The sequence below is a fragment of the Mus caroli genome, unplaced genomic scaffold (assembly GCF_978045245.1).
Source record: "Mus caroli unplaced genomic scaffold, Mus_caroli_1 scaffold_6, whole genome shotgun sequence".
NCBI lineage: Eukaryota > Metazoa > Chordata > Mammalia > Rodentia > Muridae > Mus > Mus caroli.
In genome coordinates, this window is record NW_028227261.1 from 9,439,896 (window position 1) to 9,463,721 (window position 23,826).

At 40.0% G+C, this 23,826-nt stretch overlaps 1 pseudogene; it reads left to right on the forward strand.

The window, feature by feature from the left end:
- The first annotated feature begins 9,118 nt into the window (after positions 1-9,118).
- Positions 9,119-10,579, forward strand: LOC147004078 (serine/threonine-protein phosphatase 2A 56 kDa regulatory subunit alpha isoform pseudogene; annotated as a pseudogene).
- Positions 10,580-23,826: the final 13,247 nt, after the last annotated feature.

Below are 23,826 nucleotides of genomic sequence, written 5' to 3' on the forward strand. Positions count from 1 at the left end.
AGTTATGCCAGGTTCCTATCTGCAAGAATAGCAGATTATCATTAATAGTATCAGGGACTGGTGCTTGCTCATGGATGGGGCTCAAGCTGGGCCAGTTATTGGTTGACTATTTCCTCAATCTCTGCTCCATCTTTGTCCCTGCATTTCTTGTAAACGGGATAAATTTGGTGGGTTGGTACCCTTACCCCTCCACTGGGGGTCCTGCCATATACCCATTGTTATACTTCTAAGGTCATCTGACTAACTCCTGGGAGCTTCTACTATCCCAGGTCTCTGGCACATCCTTGAGATTCTGCCCAATCTCCAGTCTCTACTACTGGCAGCTGCAGATTTCAAGTCATTCTCTGGATGTTCTGGCCCTCTCTCCTGTCTCTCCCTACACTTAATCCTGACCCTCCCATTTCCCTGCAAAACCACCCCGAAGTTCCCTCCCTTCCTCTGCCTCCTATAACTATTTTATTCCCCATTCTGAGATTCAAGCATCCTCACATGGGCCTTCCTTCTTGTTTAGCTTCTTTGGGTCTGTGGGGTATATTCTGAGTATCCTGTACTTTATGGCTAATATACAATTATTAGTAAGTACATACCATGTATGTTCTTCTGGGTCTGGAAAACTAGGTCACTCAGGATAATATTTTTTTAGTTCTATTCATTAAAAATTCATGATGTCCTTGTTTTTAATAGTAGAGTAGTATTCAGTTGTGGAAATAACCACATTTTCTTTATCCACTCGGTGTTTTAGGGACATCTGGGTTGTTTCCAGTTTCTGGATATTGCTAATAAAGCTGCTATGAACATCATAGAGCATATGTCCTTGTGGTATGGTGGATCATCTTTTGAGTAAATGCCCAGGAGCCGTATAGCTGGGTCTTGAGGTAGAACTACTTCCACTGCCAGATTGATTTCCAGAGTCGTTATACAAGTTTGCATTCCCACAAACAATAAATGAGTGTTCAAATTTCTTTAAATCCTTGCTACCATGTGATATCACTTGAGTTTTAGAACTCAGTCATTCCAATTGCTGTAAGATAGAATCTTGGTGTCATTTGATTTGCATTTCCTTGAGGACTAAGGATGTTGAACATTTCTTTAAGTGCTTCTTGTCCATCCAAGATTTCCCTGTTGAAAATTCTGTTTAGATCTGTATTCTATTTTTAAATTGGGTTATTTGATTTGTTACAGTATAAATTCTTGAGTCTCTTATATATTTTAGATATTAGCCCTCTGTCAGATATCTGTTAGTAAAGATCTTTTTCCAATCTGTAGGCTTTACAGAAGATTTTCAGTTTCACGAGTTCCCATTTATCAATTGTTGATCTTGGAGCCTGAGCAACTAGTATTCCGTTGAGGAAGTAGTCTCCTGTCCAGTTTGTTAAATGCTATTTCCGACTTTCTCTTCTATTTGATTTAGTGTATCCTGTTTTCCATTGAGATTCTTGATCCACTTGGACTTGAGTTTTGTGTAAGGTGATAAATATGGATCTATTTGCATTCTTCTACATGCAGACACTCAGTTAGACAAGCACCATTTGTTGATACTTTCTCTTATCCATTACATAGTTTTGGCTTCCTTTTCAAAAATCAGGTGTCCATAGGTGTGTGAGTTTATTTCTGGTCTCTGATAAGATTCCATTAATCAACCTGTCTGTCTCTGTACTAATACCGTACAGGTTTTTTTTTTTTTTAATTACAATTGCTTTGTAGTACAGCTTGAGATCAGGGGTGGTGGTTATTTTATTATTCAATATTGTTTTAGCTGTCCTGGGTTTTTTATTTTTCCATACAAAGTTGAGAATTGCTATTTCAAGGACTGTAAAAAAAAATTGTGTTGAAATTGATGGGAATTGCATTGAATCTGCAGATTGCTTTTGGCAAGAAGCTCATTTTACTATGTTACAAAGTTTCTTCAGAAACTTTAAGTTCTTTTTCTACAGGTCTTTCACTTACTTGGTTAGAGTTACACAAAGATAGTTTATATTAGTTGTGGCCATTGTGAAAGGTGTTGTTTTCCTAATTTCTTTCTCAGACTGTTTGTCATTTGTATAAGAGACCTCTACTGATTTCTTTGTATTTTGTATCTAGCCCCTTTGCTGAAGGTATTTATCAGCTGAAGAAGTTCCCTGGTACTTCAGTGGGCAGGGGTTGGGTGTGCTTATGTACACTATCATATCGTCAGTGAATAATGATACTTTGGCTTCTTTCTTTCTGATTTATATTCCCTTGATCTATTTTTGTTGTCTTATTGCTCTAGCTAGAACATCAAATACTATATTGAATAGATAGTGAGTGGGCAGCCTTGTCTTCTCCCTGATTTTAGTCGGATTGCATTAAGGTTTTCTCCATTTAATTTAATATTAGCTATTGGCTTGCTGTGTCTTGCTTTTTTTTTTAAGATTTATTTATTTATTATATTTAAGTACACTGTAGCTGTCTTCAGATGCACCAGAAGAGGGCGTCAGATCTCATTACGGGTGGTTGTGAGCCACTATGTGGTTGCTGGGATTTGAACTCATGACCTTCGGAAGAGCAGCCGGTGCTCTTAACCACTGAGCCATCTCTCAAGCACTGTGTCTTGCTTTTATTATGTTTCAGTATATATCTTGTATTCATGATCTCTCCAAGACTTTTAACATGAAGGGGTGTTATATTTTGTCACAGCCTTTTTCAGCATCTAATGAGATGATCACATTATTTTTTTCTTTCAGTTATTGCATCCATGTTCATAAAAGCAATTGGTCTGAAATTTTCTTTATTGAGTCTGTGTGCTTTAGGTATCAGTGTGACTGTCGCCTCATAGAATGAATTTGGCTATGTTCCCTTTGTTTCTATGCTGTAGAATTGTTTGAGGAGAATTAGTATTAGCTCTTCTTTGATATTCTGGTAAAATTCTGTGCTAAAACCCTATAACCCTGGGATTTTTTTTATTTTTATTGTGAAACTTTTAATGACTGTTTATATTTTCTTAGGGCTTATAGGACTGGTTAGTTTACCTGATCTTGATTTAACTTTAGTAAATGGTATCTGTCTAGAAAATCATCCATTTCATTTAGATTTTCCAGTTTTGTGGAGTACAGGGTTTTGAACCTTGTGTTTTTTTTTTTTTAATTTCCTCAGTTTCTGTTGTTATATCTGCCTTTTCATTTCTGATCTTGATAATTTGGATACTGTTTCTTCTCTGCCTTACAGTTGGTTTGGCTAAGAGTTTGTCTATCTTGTTGATTTTTCTCAAAGAATCAGCTCTTAGTTATGTTGATTCTTTGTATTCTCTTTGCTACTAATTGATTGATTTCAGCCCTGAGTTTGCTTATTTCTTGTCTTCTACTCCTCTTTGGTGTGTTTGCTTCTTTTTGTTCTAAAGCTTTCAGTTTTCAGGTTTGCCATTGTTAGTTGAGCTTTCTCCACTTTTTAAATGAAAGAATTTAGTGCTATGAACTTTCCTCTTAGCATTGCTCTCTATAAGTTTGGATATGATGTGCCCTAATTTTCATTAAATTCTAGAAAGCATTTAATTTACTTCTTTATTTCTTCCTTGACCCAGTAATCATTCAGTATAGAGTTATTCAGTTTCCATGAGTTTGTAAGTTTTCTGTTGTTTCTATTGTTGTTGAAGTTAGGCTTTGATCCATGGTGATCTTAAAAGATGTAGCGCTCCATAGCCAAATACCTCCGGGAAAGCACTGGTCTATCAGGAGTGTGGAAACACCTGTGAGCACAAGTAAGACCACCACTTATGCTCAGAGGGACCAGCCCAGAGCCCTCATGACACAGGATCCGAGGAACAGCCCGGGACAGGATCTTTCCGGTTTCCATCTGCATTGGGAGCTGATCCTGTGCCACAGTGATCCATACCCAAATACTGTCAGGAAAGAACTGAACTCCCAGGAGCGCCAATGCTCCTGTGAGCACAGGGAAGACCACAACTTCTGCTCAAAATCCTGGCCCAAGAGCAACCCACCCAGAGCGATCAGGACACAGGAATCAAGGCACAGCCTGGGACAGGATCCTTCTGGTTTCCATCTGCATCCCAGAGCTGACCCTGTGCCATAGCCCTCATTACCCAAATTTTTCCCAGAGAGAACTAGTCTCCCAGGAGTTACACAGGCTTGCAGGAGGGACAAGACACAGTCAGAGACAGAAAGACCAGCTAACACTAGAGATAACCAGATGGCAAGAGGCAAGGGCAAGAACATAAGCAACAGAAAACCAAGGCTACTTGGCATAATTAGAACCCAGTTCTCCTACCACAGTGAGCCATGAATACCCCAACACACAGGAAAAGCAAGACTCTGTTTAAAATCACATCTCATGATGATGATAGAGGACTGTAAGAAGGATATAAATAACTACCTTAAAGACGTACAGAAGAACACAGGTTAGCAGGTAGAAGCTCTTAAAGAGAAAACACAAAATTTCCTTTAAAAATAGCAGGAAAACACAACCAAACAGGGGAAGGAATTGAACTAAACCATCCAGGATCTAAAAATGGAAATAGAAACAATAAAGAAATCACAAAGGGAGATAACCTTGGAGTTAGAAAACCTAGGAAAGAGATCAGGAGTCATAGATACAAGCATCACCAACAGAATAGAAGAGAGAATCTCAGGTGTAGAAGACACCATAGAAAACATTGACACAAATGTAAAAGAAAATGCAAAAAGCAAAAAGCTCCTAACACAAAACATCCTGGAAACCCAGGAAACAATGAAAAGACCAAACCTAAGGATAATAGGTATAGAAGAGAGTGAAGAGTCCCAACTTAAAGGGCCAGTAAATATCTTCAATAAAATTATAGAAGAAAACTTCCCTAGCCTAAAGAAAGAAATGCCCATGAACATACAAGAAACCTACAGAACTCCAAATAGATTGGACCAGAAAAGAAATTCCCATCACAAAATAGTCAAAACACCAAATGCACAAAACCAAGAAATAATATTAAAACCAGTAAGGGAAAAAGGTCAAGTAACATAAAGGCAGATGTATCAGAATTACACCAGACTTCTCACCAGAGACTATGAAAGCTAGAATATTCTGGGTCGATGTCATACAGTCCCTAAGAGAACAGAAATATCAACCCAGGCTACTATGCCCAGCAAACTCTCAATTACCAGAGGTGGAGAAACAAAGATATTTCATGACAAAAACAAATTTACACAATACCCTTCCACAAATCCAGCCCTACAAAGGATAAAAGATTGAAAACTCCAACACAAGAAGAGAAACTACACCCTAGAAAAAGTAAGAAAGCAATCTTTCAACAAACCCATAAGAAGATAGCCACACAAACACAAAAAGAACATTAAAAATAACAGGAAGCAACAAGCACTTTTCCTTAATATCTCTTGACATTATTGAACTCAACTTCCCAATATAAGACATAGAATAACAGACTGGATATGTAAACAGGACCCAATATTTTGCTGCATACAGGAAAGTCACCTCAGTGTCAAAGACAGATACTTACTCAGAGTTGAGGGCTGGAAGACAAATTTCTAAGCAAATGGCCCCAAGAAACAAGTTGGAGTAGCCATTCTAATATCAAATAAAATCAACTTTCAACCAAAAGCTATCAAAAAAGATAAGGAAAGATACTTTATACTTGTTGTATTAGTTAGGGTTTTACGCTGTGAACAGACACCATGACCAAGGCAAGTCTTATAAAGGCAACATTTAATTGGGGCTGCCTTACAGGTTCAGAGGTTCAGTCCATTATCATCAAGGGGGGAGCATGGCAGTATCCAGGCAGGCATGGCACAGGCAGAGCTGAGAGTTCTTCCTCTTCATCCAAAGGCAGCTGCTGGAAGACTGACTTCCAGGCAACTAGGGTATGGATCTTATACCCACACACACAGTGACACACCCATTCCAAACAGGTCACACCTATTCCAACAAGGCCACACCTTCAGATGGTGCCACTCCCTGGTCCAAAGATATACAAACCATCACACTTGTCAAAGGAAAAATCTACCAAGATGAACTCTCAATTCTGAACATCTATGCTTCAAATGCAAGGGCACTCACATTCATAAAAGAAACTTTACTAAAGCACACATTGCACCTCACACAATAATAGTGGGAGACTTCAACACCCCACTCTCAGCAATGGGCAGATCATGGAAACACAAACTAAACAGATACACAGTGAAACTAACAGAAGTTATAAACCAAATGGATTTAATAGATATCTATAGAACATTTTATCCTAAAACAAAAGGATATACCTTCTCCTCAGCACCTCATGGTACCTTCTCCATAATTGACCATATAATCGGTCACAAAACAGGCCTCGACAGATCCAAGAAGATTGAAATAATCTCCTGCATCCTATCAGATCACCATGGATGAAGGCTGGTCTTTAGTAGCTACAAAAACAACAGAAAGCCCACATACATGTGGAAGCTGAACAACATTCTACTCAGTGATAACTTGGTCAAGGAAGAAATAAAAAAGAAATTGAAGACTTTACAATTTAATGAAAATGAAGGTACAACATACCCAAAACTTATGGAACACAATGAAAGCAGTTGTAAGAGGAAAACTCATAGCTCTGAGTGCCTCCAACAAGAAACTGGAGAGAGCATACACTAGTAGCTTAACAGCACACCTGAAAGTTCTAGAACAAAAAGAAGCAAATACACCCAAGAGGAGTAGAAGGCAGGAAATAATCAAATTCAGGGCTAGAAACAATTGATTTCCCTAACTATTCCACATTTCTCACCAAGTAGAAACAAAAAGAACTATACAAAGAATCAACAAAACCAGAAGCTGGTTCTTTGGGAAAATCAATGAGATAGAGTTTTTGTACATTATCATGGTGGAGATTCTGGTGGCATACAGGCAAACATGGTAGCTGAGAGTTCCATATCCAGTTCTGCAGGCAGTAGGTAGAAAGAGCCAATGGGCCTTCCTTAGGTTTTTTTAAGACATCAAAGCCTATCTCCAATAATACACTTTCTCCAACAAAGCCACCCTCCTAAGCCTTTCAGATAATGCCACTGCCTGGTGATCAAATATTCAAATCTAAGAGCCTATCAGGCCTTTCTTTTTCAACCACTACATTTAGCATAGGGCTTCTGATTTTGATGGATTATTTTACTTAATATGTCTCCTGTGTTCTAAGGGAAATTTAGGGGATTATCTATCAGTCATAGGTCAGAATAGACAGTTTTTTTCTTTTTGGAACTCCACTTGATAGCTCCAAATTCCTACAGAAAAAAAAATTGATGCCATATCTGAAATAGACAATCATATTTTTGTTATATCAAGGAATATTTTTTTTTAAAGTAAAGCTTGACTTCTCCAGATTTAGATCCTTTGAGGGACTGACCTTGCTTGTCAGGAAGTTGAGTCCTTGCCATTAAGGTATATCTGGAATAGGATGCTAGTTCCCAGGAAGCTTTCAATTGGTTCTTACAAACCAAAGTAATTCTTGAATTGAGGAGTGTATGCTACTGCTGATTCTCAGCTCTATTGATTTTCCTGGCTATTCCACATTTCTCACTATATTTTTTAAACTCAAGCCTGGCATGAAGTCTAATCTTTGATGTCAGTGTGACTGCATCTGAAAACAACTAAAATCCAAGATTCCGATGAGGGATTTCCTTAATCAGACAACTTGAATTCAGAAGACCTATCATAAACCTTATGGTGGTAGCTCATATTAAAAAACACGGAAGTGGGAAGCTTTGCCTCTTTCCTGCTGGCCTTCACTTTCACTGGCAAGTTTCTCTATCCTGTTCCTGAGCCATTCAGTCTCCGGTTTTAGAACCTACTTCTTTGGGATTCCAGAGCTTAGTTAAGGTTTTATTGCTATAAAGAGACACCATGACCAAGACTTATCAAGGAGAACATTTAATTGGGTCTTATAAATTAAAAAACATTTAATTTAAATACAGTTTCGGGGGTTTAGTCCATTATCACCATGGCAGGAAGCATGGCAGCCTGCAGGCAAACATGGTGCTGAAGAAGGAACTGAGAATTCTACATTTTGATCCAAAAAACAGCCAGAAGGAAACTCTTCTATGCAGGCAGCCAGGTCTCATCCATACTGGACAGAGCCTGAGCATAGGAGGAGACCTCAAAGCCCACCTACACAGTGACACACTTCCTCCAACAAGGTCACAACTCCTAATAGTGCCATTTCCTATGAACCAAGCATATTCAAATCAACACAGCATCTATACTACAGGAAAGTACTCTATAATCTGTCAAAAGAGATTTGTAAGCATCAACCCAGCCACAGCACCACTGTCTACAAAGGTACCCTGCTTACAAGATATGCTAGTGGAATGGTGACACAAAACTTGTAGGAATTACCAAGCAATATCTTCTTTGACTGACACTCCACTAGGAAACCCCATGAAAGAGGAGGCAGAAAGAGTTTAAGAAACAGAGGGGGGCCGCGCCCCGCCTCCCTCTGGAGGCTAGTGGGACCCCGCGGAAGTTGTCAGTCAAACGCCTTCCTCCACCCCCCCCACCCCCCCCCCCGCGAGGACCCCCGGGCCGCGGGAGCGCGCACGCACGCGCACAGAGTCCACCCCTCACCCGAGCCAGCCACCCTCTCAAGTTGTAGCAGTTGCTTCCCGGGCGTGCTCCGTGGGCGGCCGGTGGGCGCGGGAGGCTGAGCAAGGGCAACGCTCCAAGGATCCAAGGATCGGGGTGCGGGTGGCCGCCCCGGGCGATGAGGGGCCATCGCTGACAGGAGAACGAGCGCTCGGCGGCGGCTCGCGCGGACCTGCGATGGAAGAGCCCCGGGAGGAGGCTCCGGGCCGGGCGGACAGCGCGGGCGGCAGCTGCTGAAGACCTGTCCGGACTCCGCGCGCTAAGGGGCCGTGAGGCGCGCCTGGCGTCCGTCCACACTTCGGGCTCGCCTCCGCCCGCCCTCGTCGCCGGGCGTCAGTAACTTGTGCGGCCCGCACGCCCCCGCCCTCCCCTCCGCCAGCCCCGGGAGGCGGCCGCGCGGCGCGGGGATGCGGCAGTGAGGCGCTGTCCGGTGAGGAGCAGCTTGCGGAGCGCGAGGGCGGCGCGGCCCGGACGCTGGGGCGCAGGTCCGCCGTGCCCGTCCCCCGCCGATTGCCCGGGCCAGCCACCGCGGGAGGCGCCGAGCGCCCGCGTCGCCGAGATGTTGTCGCCGTCGCAGCCCGCACCAGTCCCCTGCGCCGCCATCTCGGCCTTGGAGAAAGTGGACGGCTTCACCCGGGAAATCGGTGCACAAGCCGCAGAGGCAGAAGCGCTCTCAGGGCTCTTCGCAGTTCCGCAGCCAGGGCAGCCAGGCGGAGCTGCACCCCCTGCCCCAGCTCAAAGATGCCACTTCAGATGAACAGCAAGAGCTTTTCTGCCAGAAGCTACAACAGTGCTGTGTACTGTTTGATTTCATGGACTCTGTTTCAGACTTGAAGAGCAAAGAAATTAAAAGAGCAACACTGAATGAACTGGTTGAGTATGTTTCAACTAATCGTGGTGTAATTGTTGAATCAGCGTATTCTGATATAGTAAAAATGATCAGTGCTAACATCTTCCGGACACTTCCTCCAAGTGATAATCCAGATTTTGACCCGGAAGAGGATGAGCCCACACTTGAGGCCTCTTGGCCTCACATACAGTTTCATGTATGAATTATTCTTGAGATTCTTGGAGAGTCCTGATTTCCAGCCCAGCATTGCAAAGCGATACATTGATCAGAAGTTTTCCAAAAGCTTCTGGAGCTTTTTGATAGTGAAGATCCAGGGGAGCGCGACTTCCTGAAAATTCTGCATTGGATTTACGGCAAGTTCCTTGGCCTGACAGCATCAGAAAGCAGATTAACAACATTTTTGTCAGGTTTATATATGAAACGGAACATTTCAATGGTGTGGCTGAGCTCCTTGAAATATTGGGAAGTATCATCAATGGCTTTGCATTGCCAGTGAAAGCAGAGCGTAAGCAGTTTCTAATGAAGGTTCTTATTGCTATGCATACTGCAAAAGGATTGGCCTTGTTTCACGCACAGCTGGCGTACTGTGTTGTGCAGTTCCTGGAGAAAGACACAACGCTGACAGAGCCGGTGATCAGAGGACTGCTGAAATTTTGGCCAAAAACATGCAGTCAGAAAGAGGTGATGTTTTAGGAGAAATTGAAGATATCTTAGATGTCATTGAACCAACACAATTCAAAAAATTGAAGAGCCGCTTTTTAAGCAGATATCCAAGTGTGTCTCCAGCTCTCATTTCCAGGTTGCAGAAAGAGCACTGTACTTCTGGAATAATGAATATATTCTTAATTTGATTGAAGAAAATATTGATAAAATCCTACCAATCATGTTTGCCAGCTTGTATAAAATGTCCAAAGAACACTGGAATCAGCCTATTGTAGCACTGGTGTGCAATGTGCTGAAAACCCTCATGGAGATGAACGGCAAGCTTTTTGACGACCTTACTAGTTCCTACAAAGCCGAAAGACAGAGAGAGAAGAAGAAAGAACTGGAACGGGAAGAATTATGGAAAAAACTAGAAGAGCTGCAGCTGAAAAAGGCTCTAGAGAAACAGAACAATGCTTACAGCATGCACAGTATTCGCAGCAGTACCAGTGCCAAATAAAGACCAGCTCCCCCTCCTGGGCGGTAGTTTTGTACACTTTTTTTCTTTTCTTTTTTTTTTTTTTTTTTTTGGAATAAATAAAAACTTCAGAGCAGACCTTATATATTTATTAGGAGGCCAGTTTTTCCTGGCAAGCGTAAAAGCGAAAGAATTATGGTCTAAAACATAGCCCTGTGCTGTATCACAGCCACAGTATATTGTAAACTCTGTCTAATCATGGATTGTGTCACTGTCTCTGTTGAGTGAGGTGATCGTGGGAGTGGCAAACGTGTGTTGCGACTTGAGCCCGGTTGTGCTGCACACACATATGAAGCCGTCCTCTGCACACTTCCTTTATCATGTGTTTTCACCGTGCTGCACACCTTGGTGCTGCACACCTTGAGTACATCTGAGGAAAGAGCCTTCCTAAGATAAGGGGAGGTGTTGCCCTTCCCTCACCTCTCTCCTAGAGAGGTGTGGGCGGGGTCGAAAAGAGCCCAGCCTCATGAAAGACACTGCCATACTCTGGGTTTTACAACATCTGACATTTTCAGGCTTCTGAAGCACAAAGTATTAAAGTTGGGGGAAAGTAAACCAAAATTCTGATGTTCCCAAATCCGGCCTTCGGCAGCGGCACCCCGGAGCGTGTGCGGAGCAGCACAGGCCACGGGTGGAAAGAGGCTCACCTCCTTCATTCCTCTCCTCCAAGGCTGGAGGCAGAGCCTTCCCAGTCCTCACCCTGCCAGTCCCCAGGCCTGCCTGCCTGCAGGGTGGAGCTTTGGGTCCCTCTCACAGTGTGATGCAGACTGCTAGCTATCACTGCCTGGCTTTATTTAAAGGAACTGCAGCAGGTGTCCTCAGAGTTGACTATGAAGCTTTGTTTTTACCTGGTCAGGTATTTTTCACACTTGTTACCAGTACCATTCCAGCCACTTGCCTTGCAGTTGTATGGAAAACTGTTTTATAATGAGAGATCTTCACTGGGGATTGAGCTGCATTTAATAAAGTCTATGTTTGTATTTAAAAGAAAGAAAGAAAGAAAGAAAGAAAGAAAGAAAGAAAGAAAGAAAGAAAGAAAGAAAGAAACAGAGAGATGGCACTGGAGAGATGGCACAGCAGTTAAGAGCACTGACTGCTCTTCCAAAGATCCTGAGTTCAATTCCCAGCAACTACATGGTGGCTCACAACCATCTGTAGTGGAATCCAATGCCCTCTTCTGGTGTGTCTGAAGACATCTACAGAGTATTCACATACATTAAATAAATAAATAAATAAATAAATAAATAAATCTTTCAAAAGAGAGAATGAGACAGAGACAGAGGAGGTAGGGGACATTGAGAAAACAAGACCCTGTAAACTAACAATGTCTGCACACATATGAACTCACAGAAACTGAGGCAGCATGCACAGGGCCTGCAGAAGTCTGTACCAGATTTGGTCCTAGAGCTGAAAAGAAAGTGAACACATGACCCCATTCCTAAGCCACTACTAGCAACCTCCAGTTGATAACCACTTTAAAATGAAAGTTTGTTTTTTTCCCCAAGGGAATCTCACTGGGGGAAACAAACTACTCTTTAGAGTAATCTGCATGCCCAGGAGTAAATGACCAGCAGAAAACAAATTCAAAGGCATCTTTGGAGGTTCCTTGTCTCATAAAGTTGTATTGGAGACTTTCCATGTTTCTTCTCTAGGTCCTTTTATGCATATATTATGACTTCCAGTTTAGTGTTTTTATGGGATTCCTGAGTATGTGATGTGTGTATATCTATTTCTTGTGCTATGCCTTTTCATGGTCTCTCTTTTTTTTTTTCTGCTTGTTTGTTTTGTCCTATTCTTATCCATTTCTCTTGTTTTCTCATTAAAAGAATACAATACAATACAATACAATACAATACAATACAATACAATACAATACAGTGCAATACAATGCAATACAATACAGTACAATATTATTACCCTTTAGGCAACTGTTATCTGTTAAAAGACAAAAAGGAATGTGGATGGGAAGGGAGGTGGGGAGAAACTGGGAGGAGTAGAGGAAGGAGAAATTATAATCAGGATATATTATGTAAGAAAAATGTATTTTTAATAAAAGGAGAAAATGATTAGTATACTGTCTAGTTTTTATTGTCAAGTTGACATTGGCTACAGTCACCTTGGAAGTATGAATATAAATTGAGAATTTGCCTATACAGATTGGCTAGTGGCATATGTGGGGCATTGTCTTTATTGCTGGTTGACATAGGAGGCCCAGGCCCACCATTTGAAGTACTAAGACCTGGGTTTTATAAAAGGGTAGCTCAGCAGGCCTAGGAGCAATCCAGCAAGCAGCATTCCTCGGTGGCGGTGACATCTGCTTCAAACTCCTACCTTAAGGTCTGGCCTTGGCTTCCCTCAGTGATAGACTGGAATCTGTCAGATGAAGTAAACCCTTTCATCTCCAAGATGCAACAGAAACTCAAGAGAGCCTCTCGCTTCTCTGTCTGTCTCTTTGCCTCTGTCTCTGTCTCTGTCACTCTCTGTCTCTGTCCCTCTCTGTCTCTCTCTCTGTCTGTCTCTCTCTAATGTCTGTCTCTCTCTAATGTCTGTCTCTCTCTATGTCTCTCTCTCTCTCTCTCTCATCAATCCAAGGAATCTTAGACATGATGATTAATTTCATATAAACTATTATAGGAACAACCATTTCTCCATCTGATTTTTTTTTTCTGGGCAAGAAACTGCTGCTATATACAAGATACCATGTTTGGCTTAATTTCAACACTGCAGCTGAAAGGCAATGCCTGGGCCAGAAGACAGGGATTTAAGAAAGGATTTGTGCTTTCTTGATTGCTTTCTTCCCTCAAATGAACATATTTGCAATCTATATATGAGAACATGACTAAAAGGTAGAATAGGACAGGGTCATGATTGGAACAACTGGAGTGGCCAACCCACCCCCTCCTCATTGCCCCACTTCAGTTCCTACCATGAGTCTTACACAAAGACCCTAGGCCAGAAGTTTGCTGGTGCCCTGCTTCTCAGGATCTCTTGCTTTGTTCTCTAAAGCTCACATCTATAAACTGACAACAAACTCCTTTTTGAACTCTTCCTCCTGTGAACAAGAGCTCCTGAAAAGACTGATGGAGCCTAGATGTGGTGGCAGACCACTTTAAACTGAGTATTCGGGAAGCAAAGGCAAGAGGATCTCTGAGTTTGATGCCAGCTCCGTCTATAGAACCAGTTCTAGGAAAGCCAGGGTTACACAGAAATCCTGTCAAAAAAAAAAAAAAAAAAAAAAAAAAACCAACACTCCTAGCCCCCTCCAAAAAAGGACGATTAACTCCAATACTCTGGAGAGATTGGAATGCTACAGGACTAGAGGACTAGAGCCTAACTAACTTGTCTACCAGGGCCAGCTCTAAGACACTGCCCTAGTCAAGGTGTGGGGTCTGCTCTCCCAGATGCTGAAGCCAGCAAGGGGCAGGGCCATTAGCATAGGAAATTTATGAGCATCTGATCAGAAAGACACTGAAGATGAGAGGCTTTTGTTACTTTCAACCATTAATTGGAGGTGTCTGAGAGAATACCTCGTGATGATCAATGGCCTTATAGGGAAACTGGAGAAATGTTCCTCTTTCTTGGGTCAAAAGTGTTGACTCAAAACCACATCTCTAACCTTAAGGGAATAAAATACAGTTTTTCTGAAATCATTTTGGGTGACCATGGCCTAGGAACACAGACTTTACCTCAAATTCATGTTCAAATGTAGAAACAGTTTCATGAAGTATTATAGCTTTATAGAACGAAAAGTCATAAATCAAAGCAAGTTTAAAATACCGTGGAGTTATAGCAGAGGAGTAGGTACATAGAAATTGAGGAATCTTTTTTATAGGCCCAAGATACTATTGAATAACCTGCTTAGTTTTGAGGTTGGTAGAAGCTTGCAGTCTGGTAAATTAATAAATTTTTATCCATTAGTCACAGGGTGTTAGTTCTGACACCATGGCAAGACTAATACTTGCCCAAGATAAGGTATTTAGCTTCTGGACCTACCACATTCCAGGCTTTCCACAGTGCTGAAATTCTAGTCACTCAGTTTCTGCAAATAAAGCTGCTTTTTGGAAACTCTCCTTTGCAGTCCTCTTTGTTAGCCAACCAAATATTTTTTGAGTGGGGTCACATTATTTATTAAATATCATAAGTTCCCACATAGCTAAGCAACTCATTGCTAGGATCTGATGTAGAGGCTGAGTAGAGCAAGACAGCATCTTCTGGAAAGAAGAATAGGTAATAGGTAATGTAACCTTTTAAATTATCTGATATTAATACCAATAAAGACAGGAGAAGTGTAAACTGAGGATAAAGCAGGCTCAGCAAGGTAACTTTCTTTTCTTAATTACATACAAAGTATCTATTTACAATCCTCATCCTATAGTCTACCTTTCTCTTGAGCTCCTCCAAACCCAAAAAGGATCCTCAGTTCTCTTTGTTAGAATAGTGCTTTGCCTGTGTCCTGCCAGCTGCTTTTCTGTTTTTCTTTTCTGAGAGAGAGAGAGAGAGAGAGAGACAGACAGACAGACAGACAGACAGACAGACAGACAGACTATGAAAGGTCCAATTGCATATAAAAGAAGTCTCTACCTCCTCCCCTACACCCTTGGATGGGGATGGGGAGGCTCCATGCCAAGTCAGTAGTGGCTAAGTCATTTCAAGTTTATGGTGGGTTAGCTCTAGAGCACCCAGCTGACTTTGTCTGGGGTCATACAGCAAGAAACACAAGCCTTCTCCCAAGCAACTTGCCTTAACATGGACAGGGACTTTCCATGCATTAGCATTCTTATCTATGGAGGCTTTTAGAGGCACGCCTAAACTGCATCTCTTCAGAACACACCTAACAGCAACTGAATAATGCTATACCTATTTAAGCTTTGACATTTTGCTAATAATTAGCATTTCTACATACAATAATCAAATATCCTGTAACAGGTAAAGGCCACTAAGAAACAAAATCCTGGATGATGTTAAACCATCTGCTCATGATGCAGATCTGAATGGTTTTCTTATGCTCTTTATCTGACATAGCACATGAACTGGGATGACTATATCTACAATCAAATAATTGAAGACACAATTTGACCTAATGGAGTGAAGCTAACAAATTAAGGAAAGATGTATTTAAAATAACCAAAATGTACATATTAACTAGATTGACTATATTTCCCTGTTTATAGTTATTTGTACTGTATGAGCTATCTTACTTATATTTAAGTGGCTGGAAATGACACTTCCAATCACTTTAGTATTGTCTTCCCTTTTTATTTGTAAAATACAAACATTCTTTAATGATTTTTTAAAAGGCTGGATGATTGCACTATAGAACTTTTTAGATAATAATTAAAACTAGAAACATCAATACTTAATGTATAAATCAACATAGGTGTTGTTATTTAAGATTGCTATCTTCTGTATAATTCTAAACCTTTGGTTATCTACAGCTAGAGTAAAGAGAATTAAAGTTATATTTAAAAACTAGATTTTAAAATATTATCCAAACTATACTGTGTAATGAGTGTATATAGGACAGTAAAAACCTTGGATCTTTTAAATGTTAGTTTTGGAATAACGTATGGGCTTAGGGTAAGCTAGCAGTCATAACTACAAGGCATGATTAAATGAAAGGACATTATATCTTCACTTGTAACTTCTCTAAGACCAAGATTGTTTTATCACTTAAAGATATGTTGGTGGAACAACTAAATATCATAAAAAATTATATCTAAAAACTTAAATCTAAGAAATATAAACAGTGAGAGAAACATTTGGTTCTTGGGGTACTCAATTGTCAGCTAAGAGGAGTACCATCCTACTTAAAGTTCACATGCCTGTGCTCTCAGACGATGAGAGAAAGCTCACTGTCTTCTAGGAAATGGGTTAAAATTATCTGGATACACTCCAGTTCTTTTAATAAGAATGAAATCTTCTGTGTGATTTTATTTTTCTTTTAAGTAATGAATTCCTGTCCAACCTGCCTCCCTGCCTTGTCCCCCATCCCACTTCCCCCTCCCTCCCTCTCTTTAAGAAAGACTCTGTAGGTAATTTTGAATTTTAGTAACCAAAGTTAAAAGTCTTTTACAATATTAGTTTACATTATTAGTTTATTTAATAGACCAAGTCTTATAAACAAATTTAAATATTTGTCAATTAAAACAAGTTTTACAAGTTTAATTCATGTGGAGTTTTCTAAGTAGTGTTGACATAAAACTACAGCTGTAAAATGGCTCAATGTTTAAGAGCACTGGCTGCTCTTCCAAAGGTTCTGAGTTCAATTCCTAGCAACCACATGGTGACTCACAGCCATCTGTAATAGGATCTGATGCCTTCTTCTGTGTGTCTGAAGACAGCTACAGTGTACCTATATACATAAAATAATTTTTTAAAACACCCTACAGCTCTTATCTTAAAAGGAATAAGTAATAATTTATTTTGGATCCATTTGAGTGGCTATGTCTCCAGAGAACAGATCTGTGTTATTACAAACTGTTCCAATGTAGAAGTAGTTTCATGACATTTTTATAGTTTTACAAGACAAAGAAAGTCATACATCAAAGCAAGTTTAAAACACATTAGTGGGTTCAAAGAGGCAGATACAAGGAGATGGGGGAGCTTAATCTACGGGCCAAGATGTTATCTGATATCACGCTTAGTTCTGGGGTTGGTGGGAGCTAATGATATACTAAGTCATAATTTTAAACGGTCTTATTTATTATCAAAAGATTTCAGAGTCTGAGTAGGGCAACAGAAGGCTCTTCCAGAAGGCTAAAACTATCTCAGATAAATAGCCTGTAAAACTGCAAGATTCCAGTCTCTCCACAGTATTGAAATTTCAATTGGAACATCAGTCTCTCTGCAAATCGGACTTTTTCAGGAATTTGTCAATCATAACCAGACACAGATCTTTTTTCAGAAACTGTCATTTACAGTATGTATCATTCTCTAAACAGATCTTCTTGTTGTTGTTGTTGTTGTTGTTGTTGAAGCAGTGTCCCTCCAAAAAGGAAAAGGCTTTTTCCAATGAGGAGAAAAACCCTAAAACTTAATCATAGGTTTTTAAAATCCATATACCAAAACAGTAAAATGCAGATAACAATTTTAATAAGGTCATTTTAAAAGGAAAGTTCAGGGGGCTTTTACTAAACCACACACACACACACACACACACACACACACACACACACATCATACCTTAGATATGTAACAATTATAAACACAGGTAAATTATATTTGTATTTTTTGTTTTCTTAAATAAATTGTTAATTACTTGTTAAATGTTTCAATTATCATGACTAGTACCTTGAAACACTTTTTATTAGAAAAAGTATTTGCTTTTATTAGTGTTTATAAACCACCCAAAGTAGGATAAAGTTTATCATTTATGACTATCATTTTCACTTTTAAACTAAAAACAGGAGAAAAATTTAAAATATATCATTGTGGGGTTAATTAGGCAACTTAACATTAAGCTTATTTAAACTCTAAAGATGTATTAGTAAGCCTCCAAGTAGGTTTTTGAAATGACAATTTAAAAAATACTTAAGAGGTGGCACTTATATTGGCATTGTTAAAATCAGGGACTTAAAAAAACTGTTAGGTAAAAATTATTCTTAGAATAATTTAATGTTTGTATTCACATACACTTTCACACACATATGAAACATATGCAAAAGTACAGACATAAATTGTCTTCTTGACCTTTGGAGTAGAGTTTAGTATTTCAAGGAAGTGCAATTGTTCATAGGAAGAACATATCCTGCAGCAGGAGCAACCACCTCTTAAAGTTCATATATGTCTCAAGCAATTTGGGCCTTGTGGTAGAACCAGAACTAAAATAAGGATCAAGGAGATAGCATCTAGACCAGAACTATGTGAGTATGTATATCTTGTCCCTAAAAGCAGATTTAAAATTCTAACTTAAAAACTCAAGTTAATTGTTCCCCAAAGAGATTTAGAGCCATTAGCTGTCTTTATTTTACCTATGTGGTTGCATTAATTAAATAGACTTTTTGTCATTTACCATTATTTTGTTCCTTTAAATTTCAGTTTTATTATGAGCCAAAATAAATCTGGGTCAAGTTTACAACTTTAGTTCACATGAGCACTTACTTATAAGCCAATTTGGTACTAAGTATATTATGAAAAATAAATAAACACGGCTTTCTTTAGCAAGTATAGTAAGACAGTTTGGAGGAGTAAATGTTTCTCCAGTTTTCCCAAATACTTGCAAGTTAGTAATTATTACCATAAAACTGGCTAGAATACCAGAATGTGGTTTATCTTTAAATATTTCCTTCCTTTTGAACACCTTCTGTGATGGTTATTCTTGGTTATCAACCTGTCTACATCTGGAATTAACTAAAACTCAAAATGTCTGGATACAATTGAGAGGGATTTTTGTTTTGTTTTGCTTTGCTTTGTTTTGTTTTGTCTCGTTTTGTTTTGCTTAATTGGATCATTTGAAGTGAAAAGGTCAAATCTTTGTGGTGGAAAGACCCACCTTTAATTTAGACCACACCTTCTGTTGACAGTCTGTATAAAGGACATAGAAGAAGGAAGCGTTCTCTCTCTTTCTCTCTCTCTCTGTACGTATTTATGTATGTATTTACGTATGTATCCCTGTTTCTTACCTCCCTTCCTAGCAAATCCACTCCTTCATTGGCATTAGAGCCCGCTTCTTCAAGATTATGGTATATACTGAGGAGCAGCTGAGATATCCAGTCTCATGGACTGAGCAACTACTGAATTCTTAGGCCTTCAGTATACAGACATACACATAGAGGCATTGTTGGGCTAGATGGACTACAGCCTGTCAGTCCTTCTAATAAATCGTGTGTGTGTGTGTGTGTGTGTGTGTGTGTGTGTGTATGTGAGAGAGAGAGAGAGAGAGAGAGAGAGAGAGAGAGAGAGAGAGAGAGAGAGAGAGAGAGAGAGAGAGAGAGTCATTCTATAAATTGTTACTCTAGGAAATCCAGACTAATATAACAATATTCCTTCTTAAATGCACACACACAAGTACACACTTTTTTTTCCTTTTCTCCTGAAAAATCGCCTGGAGATGCTAGGAAGGAAACTTGTTTAGAATCAGTTTCATGTGCTACTTTCGGGATTGACTTTCTCAGCTTTTACCCTGAGACTGTCTTCTACATGTTTGGCTTGTTCCCGGAAGCAGGTGATGATGTAAGCTGTTGCTAAGTCACTGTTGCTAGGCTCCCAGGAGGAGCCGAGTGGAATTGTCTGTAAGCCAATAAAGGTCACTCATACCTACTCCAGAATAAACTATCTCTTATTCCCTTTAAGATTAGAGCTGTGGTTTTTGCATTGACAATTATGGGTTCTGAGAATGATCTTTCTTTTGGAGGAATCACACGAATGGAAGCCAGGTTCCAGCAAGGACCCATTCTTGGAGTCCAGACAGCCTGATGTTACCTTCTCCGCTGATGTTGGTAAGTACTTCCTGGGTCTCCAGACCTCCGTTGGTTTGGTTGACTATCCATTTTGGAGTTTCTGAGCTGGTTAAGTAGGACTCCCTTTAGATCTGCTCTCTAAGCATGGGGTTTAATGGATCTAGTTTGTTTATTTGCTTTGAAATGTTTGCTCTAGAAAAACTGTTCTAGACATTTAGTTTGGCTTGTTTACTTGCTTGCTTTTGAATCTCCAGAGACAGTTTAGATTCTGGCTGTTTAACTCATTTTTCAGATTTTGTTTGCTTTTGGAACTTTAAAGACATTTTGGTTTTTAAAAAATTTGTCTTAGTTTTCTTTGTCTTTGACATGCATTGATTCATTGTCTTTTGGCCTTTGTCTCCTGACTCTCCTCTTCAAATGCATAGGGATGTGTTTGGAGATGAAACTGCTGTCTGGTACTCCAGTGGCTTATGCGTGATAGTTGCTGACTAACTTGCAAGTATTTGAACAAATGGAAAGATCTAAAGACAATATAAACTTTTACTACCTCCAAACTGGTATATCTCCTGTGCTTAACAATGCCCTAAGGCATTGGTTCTCAACCTGGGGGTCACAACACCTTTGGGTCCCATGTCAGATGTTCTGCATATCCAATATTTACATTATGAATTAAAATCAAAGCAGAATTACAGCTATAAAGTAGCAATGACATAATTTTATGGCTAGGGGGTCTGTCTTAGTCAAGGTTTCTATTCCTGCACGAACATCATGACCAAGAAGCAAGTTGGGGAGGAAAGGGTTTATTCAGCTTACACTTCCATACTGCTGTTCATCACCAAGGAAGTCAGGACTGGAATTCAAGCAGGTCAGGAAGCAGGAGCTGATGCAGAGGCCATGGAGGGACTGCTTCCCCTGGCTTGCTCAGCCTGCTCTCTTATAGAACCAAGAGTACCAGCCCAGAGATGGTACCACCCACAAGGGACCCTCCTGCCTTGATCACTAATTGAGAAAATGCCCCACAGCTGGATCTCATGAAGGCATTTCCCCAACTGAAGCTCCTTTCTTTGTGATAACTCCAGCCTGTGTCAAGTTGACACAAAACTGGCCAGTACAGGGTCACCACATGTGAAACTATATTAAAAGGTCACAGTATTAGGAAGTTTGAGATCCACTGCCCAAAGATTAAAATTTTTAAAGATAAAATAGGAAACATTCTTTAATTAAAATGTGAAACTGGGTGGGCTGCCTTGTCTAGCCTCAATAGGAGAAGACACACTTAGGCCTCCTGCAATTTGATCTGCCAAGGGAGTTGATATCCACAGGAGGCCTCCCCTTCACTGAGGAGAAAGGAAGAGGGTACTGGGGAGAAGGGAGGTGAGGCAGAGGGACTGGGAAAGAAGAGAGAGAGAAAGCTATGATTGGGATGTAAAGTAAATATTAATTAATGAAATATGTAAGTGAACCATAAAAAACTAATAAAATTGGTAATTCATTACAATAAAGAACTCTTTTAAAACTCCATGTGGATTAAGTTATATGCTAAAATAAAAATAATATCTAAAAATGTTTCATTTATACCAAAACTAAGGACAGAATCTACAATACATTCTCATTCTTGACTCTCTCTCTCTCTTTCTTTTTTTCTTTCTTTCTTTCTTTCTTTCTTTCTTTCTTTCTTTCTTTCTTTCTTTCTTTCTTCCTTCCTTCCTTCCTTCCTTCCTTCCTTCCTTCCTTCCTTCCTTCCTTCTTCCCTCCCTCCCTCCCTCCCTCCGTTCCTTCCTTTCTTTTCCTCTCTCTTTCTTATAAAATCTGACACCCCCCCCCCCCCGCCATGTAACTGGTGTGGCAGATACAAGGACATTATAAAGAGACTGTCTGTCAATATGATAATTAGACTGTTGAAAGAATAAAAACTTGCTAAGAATAAAGGAGTTTCCTGTGACTCTCATGTTCAGGGAAAGAAAGAGCAGCAACCAGAGAGTAAACTTGTCTCCCAGAAAGAGACTTCACACAATTCTAGTATCTTGTCAGGCCACAATGGAGGATGAGACTAAAACCTAGACAAGGAAGAGTCAAAGATGGGAGTGACTAGAACTGCTTAGCTGTGGGAATCCTTAGCCCTCTCTTTAAATTGTATGCTCACTTCAGGACCCTAAAAATGGACTTGAAGGGTGTGTTAGACTACTTTGTCCCTCTTCCCAAAGAGACTCCATTGAGTAGATCTCCTTTTTCTGCTTTCCATTTTGAATTTTGGCTCTTTTTATTGGCTTTTTGAGAAGTGGCTGAACCAACCTCCGACTTGGTCACAAGTTGCAATCTCCAAGTGTCACCAGATGCTAACTCAGACCCACTCACAGTGTACAGCCTTTATAGACTTTATTCAAGCTATCTGGGACCATACCCAAGAATCTGGGGATCTAGGTGTGCCAAACCTCAAGAGAGAGCAGGCTGGCCAGCTGGCAGGCCTACCTCCCCAGCTGGGAACCCTCATGTCTCCTGTCTCCTCCCATAGTGCTTCGTCCCTCTCCTCCTTGTTCTCCTCTCTCCTCTTTTCTCTACCCACAATCAGGAAACTCAAAACCTGCCTACCTCTAATCCCTCCAGTAATTGACTGTAGCCATTTTTACTTAGCCAATAGTTTTAAATTCAGAAACAAGGTTTGCACAAGGCCCAGACCTTCAGGTACAGAATTTAGTATTAAATACATAGTAACAGACCAAACATCAAGAGAGAGCAGGAGAGCTGATTCTGCCCCTTGCCAGCTGCAGCACTGGGTGAGCTAGCCAGGGCAGTGCTGGAGAGCTCACCCTGGTGGTGTGGGTGCAGGAGAGCTGGCAGGCTGACTAACTCAGCTATCCCCTAGGTTCAGATCCAGGGCTTTGAGTTGGGCCACTCCAACATCTACCTCACCTCTGAACTGCTGGAGCGTGTGAAAGGGCTGGTCCTGTAGATCAAAGCTATAGCTTACACAATGAGATGTTTTCTATGCTGTATTTATTATTATTATTATTATTTTATTTTATTTTACGGAGGAGGTTGCAAGGGCAGAAAGAAGATATGAAGAGATGGGGAGATGAGTGGAATTGGGGTACATGATGAAATTCACAAAGAATCAATAAAAAGTTTTTAAAAATAATAATAATATATTTGGAAATGTTAAATGTTTCATAAACCTTAAAATGCTTATTGTTTTAAAAATAACATTTGGGCTGGAGAGATGGCTCAGTGGGTAAGAGCACCCGACTGCTCTTCCGAAGGTCCAGAGTTCAAATCCCAGCAACCACATGGTGGCTCACAACCATCTGTAATAAGATCTGACTCCCTCTTCTGGTATGCCTGAAGACAACTACAGTGTACTTACATATAATAAATAAATAAATAAATAAATCTTTTAAAAATAAATAAATAAAAAATAACATTTAAAAAAACTTTAAAAAAGAAGTGGGAGAAAAGAAAAAATAACATTTGTTGGGTCTAGATTTCATTAAGCTATAAAAGTTAATATCATATACATAAAATTGATCAGATTTCCTTCGAAAACAGAATCTAAATATACCTACTAGTTCATCTCATATATATATAAAGAATAACAAAAATTCATATTATTTCTTCAAAATACTCTTGTTTATTTTTTAAGTCTAAGTTTGTTTAATGAATGCTACAACGTTGAGCCAGAGGATTCTCACTCCCATCTGTCTATGCTTTTGACCATTATACACAGCTATCTTGCCTTGAGGACATTGTGGCAGTTTTGCATCATTCATAAATTGTTTTGATGGTTATCCCAGTGATGACTTATCTTATTTCTTTTTTTAAAAAAGATTTACTTATTTATTATA